The 5,235-nt window shown below is 54.8% G+C and overlaps 1 long non-coding RNA gene across 1 annotated transcript; it reads right to left on the bottom strand.

The window, feature by feature from the left end:
* Positions 1-202: 202 nt before the first annotated feature.
* On the bottom strand, positions 203-773 carry LOC110347266 (uncharacterized). The gene is made up of 2 exons (XR_002391776.2): positions 602-773; positions 203-274 (listed from the first exon to the last, which is right to left on the bottom strand). It is a non-coding gene; the product is annotated as an uncharacterized LOC110347266 (long non-coding RNA).
* Positions 774-5,235: the final 4,462 nt, after the last annotated feature.

Below are 5,235 nucleotides of genomic sequence, written 5' to 3'. Positions count from 1 at the left end.
AGGGGCAAGGGGAGGCTGGGAGGACACTGGGGTGATGCCGAGGACAGGGCTCGGAGAGTGGGAGAGGGGATGGGGAGCCCCCCTTCTCCAGATGCCCCCAACCCCGTCTCTCTCTCAGGAAGATGGATCCACCGCCCTCCCTGATGACAATGCTGTCTGCGCAAACTTTAATTAACACTTTGAGTTAATTAGTTCGAGATCATTTAGGAGTAAAATGTTTTTATTAGGGAGGCTGCGGGCCTGTTGATGGATGGGGCGCGATTCGCTCTTCCGCCTGCGGGGACAGCCGGTAAACAGAAATCAATCAGAGGCCTCCCAACCCAGCCCCCCCCATGGCGAGCTCCCAGCCTAGGCCCCGGAGTCCAGGCGCCCAGCCTCATTTTCCCCCCAGGACCCAGGACTCTGAGTCCAGCTCTTCCTCCATCAGACTCAAGAGTTCAGGATCTCAGCCCCTCCAGCCTGAGACCCAGCGGTCCAGGCCCAGCCTCCAGGTGGCCCACTGGACCCCCTCGACCTGAGCCACTCTTCCGAGCCTCCCAGGCTCTGGGGCACAGAACAGGTCACGTTCACTGTACGGGGCTCCCTAGGCTGCTGTTCGCACCCTTCCCTTAACTCCTTCTCAGGGTCCCCGGAACTTTCTCTCCGTGGTCGTCTTTCGCTTCTGTCTGGCTGTCTCGCGAGGCCTGGGCGGGGAGACCGGGAGACGTCGGGGTCCGGGCCGCAGCCCCTCCGGCCGGGTGACGGCTTCATCGGGTGTCCACGGGGTGGGGGTGGGGGCGGGGGCGGGGGCGGGCCGGGCGCAGAGAGGCCGGGCGGGGGGCGGGGGGCGGGGGGCGGGGGGCGGGGGACGGGGGTTCCGGGGCCGATAAATCTTCATCAGGCGGCGGCGGGGGGGCCATTAGGCGCTAATGGGAAGATGGAGGGGCCTGTCGGCCGCGCGGGCCGGGCCTCATTTGTCCTGCTTCCCGCTCCATTGGCCGCCGCCCCCGTCCCGCCCCGCCCCTCCCCCGCCGCAGCCGCTCGCCCCATTTCCGCTCCAAATCTTGGCGAGAGACTTTGTTGGGGGGCCCCTGGGGGGAGAAGAAAGAAGGATTCGGAATGCAGGGGCAGAATTAGCAAAGCAGGCGGGGGCCCGGGGCGTGAAGAGGCAGGGGACCGGCGGCCGGGACGGCTTAGACCGCGGGCGGCTGGGGCAGAAGGCGGGCGCAGGGCGGGCGCCGCGAGGGAAGTGAACAGCGCTCCCTGGAGGGCGCGGGACGCCGAGGGGCTGCGGGAGGGGGCGCTGGCACAAGGCAGGGGCAGGATTGGAATTGGGCCGAGGTCGGAACGCGGGCCCCGACCTGCAGGGCGGGCGCCCGGGAAGGTCCCCCGAGGCCGAGGCGCGGCCCCCACCCGTCGCCGCCGCTGCCCGCTCCCGGACTCGCGCCCCCCGCGCGTCCACTCTGATTTCTCGGCCCATTTTTCTTCCTCTCCTGTCACTCCGGCGCTCGCCCTCCCGCCGCCGGCTGCCCCGCCGCGCTCCGCTTCCCGCGGGAACCCCCGCTGCAGCCGCTCCCGGGCCCGCTTCACCCTCCGCGACCCCCGCAGCCCTCCTCCGGACCACGCGGCCTAGGCGCGTGACACCCTCCCCCCAAGTCGTCCCCAGACGTCTTATCTCCGGGTCACAGGAGCCCAGCCTTGGAGGTCAGCAGTGGGCTGGGACGCCCCACCTCCAAATGGTGGACCCAGGTCTCTAGCACTGCTGGGCCCCAGTGTCAGATTCCTCTAAAGGAGCAGTGTAGATACCCACAAATCAGACCTGTGAGCCTCCCTCAGAAGGCCCCAGGTCAGACCTAGACCTCCAGCTGGATCATCCCACATCACGTGAATACAACCCAGAGTCAGAAACACCGGGACACCTGGGCCTGTAACCCCAGCACTTGGAGGCTGAGGCAGGAGGATTGACACCAGCTGGAGGCCATCCTGGCCTATACAGTGAGTTCAAATCCAGCCTGAGCTACATAGCAAGACCCTGTCTCAAAAAAATAAAAAATAAAAAATCAAAGACTGTACCCCGGTTTCACACACCCCAAAATGAGGATTCTGGGCTCTGGTCCAGCTCATCTCTACACAAGACCTCCAGGCCACAACATTCATGACACAAGTGAAATGGGCCTTAGCTTAGTCATCCCTAAATGAGTACTAGTAATTTCCTGAGTCACCCAGGAATTAGGCAATCACCCCAAAATTAAGGCATCAAAATTGGCACACCTAAATTAGGCTTTCCTCACTGAACTGTAACAAGCATCAGGAACCCGCAGTAAATTACCCATGATCTGAACAAATGGGCCCTAGCACTCCATTTACCATGTGACTCCCTTTCTCAAACTAGAATATGGGATTGACAGGTACACACCTGTGATCTCAGCACTCTAGGAGGCTGAGGCAGGAGGATCCAAAGTTTGAGGTCAGCCTGGGCAATTTAGCAATTTATTGAGGCCCTGTCTCAAAATAAAAAGGGCTTGTGATGTAACTCAGTAGTAGAGCACTTGCCTAGCTTGTATGAGGCCCTGGTTTCAATTTTCAGCATCAGGAGAAAAAAAGATATGTGTACTTCGTAAGCCCCAGAACTTCCTAATGTGAGGTTATTAGGATAAGGGTCTTTGCAGATGTAATTAAGAGGGTGTGTGCGTGTGTGTGTGTGTGTGTGTGTGTGTGTGTGTGGTACTGAGGATCAAACCCAGGGGTGCTTTACCACTGATCTATATCCCCAGCCATTTTCAGTTTTATTTTGAGACAAGGTCTTGCTAAGTTGCCCAGGCTGGGCTAGAACTTGCAATCCTCCAGCCTGAGTAACCCAAGTAGCCGGGATTACAGGCCTCTGCCACTGGACCCAGCTAAGGGAAGGCTCTTGAGATTAGGGCATCTTGGATTTCCTGCACCAGCCCTAAAGTCACTGATGTGTGTTCTGATAAAGGACAGAAGAGAAGACAGGGACAGACAGGAGAGCAGAAACCCATGTGAAGTTGAGGCCAGAAGGCTGTAGCCACAGGTCCAGTGATCCTGGGAGCCACTGGGAGCTAGAAGAGGCAGGAAAGGACCCTCCTCTGGAGCCTACAGGGACCTGTCACACTTTAATTTGGGGCTTCAAGCCTCCAGAACTTTGAGAAAAAATTTCTGCTGCATTAAGCCACAAAGACTGGTACACCAGCCACATATGATGTCCCAACCAAGCCTCTGGGCCCCTAGGCTGATTCAGTGATTTCCCCCCCACCCCTCAAAAATAAAGATGTGGCTCACAGTTACGTGTCCCAAACTAGCTTCAGTTCCCCAGAGTAGGCTTCTGGATCTCAGATCAATGATCCAGCTTAGTAGCATCAGGGACCCAAAGTCACTTCCAAATTTGTTAGTTATGTCCAGAGTCTCATTCAGTTCCACAGCACATGTATGGATTCACAACCACCACTGAAATAAGCAACAGGACCCTCCTGCACCACTACAGCCTCCCCAGCAGACACCTGACTTGGGAGATAGCAGTAAAGGAGGCAGCTGGACCTCCAGGCTCAGGACCTCTAAAGTAAAATAAGCATTCAGGCCTCTCTAGTGTTAAACTCTAATTTCTGCATCTGAGCCCCCAAATCATTCCCCCTTGAACTAGGTGCCAAGACCCTGAAATTAAGCCACTCCTAATTTAGACTTCTGGGCTCCCCAGGACTTGGGGCTCCCTGTCAGTTATCCCTAACTAGGCATCTGGAGGATTAGCCTGGGACACCCCATATCAGGCAAACTCCATCATGCCTAAACTAGATACAAGGAACAACAGGCACCTCAATGGATCTTGAGGCTTAATGAGCCCCAAATCAAATGGAAGTATTAGGAATTCATAACTAGGAACCCCAAAACTAGGCATCTGGTCATCTCATTCCAAAATGTTCCCCTCTCACATGAATGACAACCCCCCCAGGAAGCACCTGCTGACGCTGGGCCCACCAAGGTGGCCACCGCTCAACTTGACAATAGACATTTGTACTCCCAGCTGGTCACCCTACTCTCAACATTTGGGCAGTGTATGTTAGGCCCACTTTAGTTTAACCCCTAAATTAGACACTTGTGTTTGCCTCAGCTATTCACAAACTAAACCTACTTGGAACCTAAGCCCCAAATTCACTCACCCCAATCTAGGGATCTGAGCTTGCAGCCCCAGAACCCCCATCTTGACAGTGTGGTAAGTCACCTCTAAGTTGGATTTAGGGCCCAAGCCTTTGTCAGTCCTCAAATTAGGATTTAGGCCAAAATCTCTTGCCTCTGCCTTCAGGGCCCCTCCATGAGTGAAGCAGAGAGTGACTCAAACTAAGCATCGTGACTCCACACCCTCCACAAACTCAGCATCTAGCCTCCTAGGCACAGATTCCCCCTAAACCAGGGTCTGGGACTCAGGCTCAGTGATCCCCAAACTAGGCATGAGAACTCTAAAGTGTAGTCAGCTCTGAAGTAATCAACAAGACTTCAGAATCAGCACCTGGACTGCTAAACCCAGTCACCATCGCCAAACCATAAAGCCAGGTACCCTAAATTTGGCAGGTGAATCTCCAGACTCACAGCAAACTTGGCAGGTGAAACTCCACAGGAAGTCACTTCTCATCTAGACATTAGGTCCCCAACTGTCACTTGTCATCACTAATATGAACATGGGTAGCCCCCCCATGCCCCTGAAATGCTGCAGACATCTAGAGGCCAGCTCTATGCCACCCACATCAGGAAGCTTGTCCCCAAATACCCATGACATGGCAGGAGGGACTCCGGTCACCTCAAACTCATTTTTTTTTTTTCTTCTAGAGATTCAACCCACTGAGCTACATTCCAGCCTTTTTTTTCTTTTCTTTTTCTAGACTTTTAAAATATTGGCTATAGATTTTGCTGCCTGCTGCACAAGCGCAAGGACCGGAGTTCGATCCCCGGTACCCCCTCCCAAAAAAAATTGGCTATAGAAATTAATGGGTTTCATGCTGGCAGGCAGATTTGTACATGCACATAACATACTTTGGTCATTCTCACCACTCCTTCCTTGCCTTGTCCTCCCCACTAGCTTCACATTTTGGGGGAATTTCAAAGCATACAATGTATTTATATAGGTGTATAATATTCTTTGGTCATTATCCATCCTCCCATTTCCCACTCTTACACCCCTCCTCCCCTTATTCCCATCCTCTTATCTAATAATAGTCTCCCTTCTACTTTTTTTTGGTACCAGGGATC

The sequence above is a fragment of the Heterocephalus glaber genome, unplaced genomic scaffold (genome assembly GCF_053883595.1).
Source record: "Heterocephalus glaber isolate CG9 unplaced genomic scaffold, H.glaber_assembly_v1.0 deba00001744, whole genome shotgun sequence".
Lineage (NCBI taxonomy): Eukaryota > Metazoa > Chordata > Mammalia > Rodentia > Bathyergidae > Heterocephalus > Heterocephalus glaber.
This window is presented reverse-complemented; position numbering and strand designations above follow the sequence as displayed.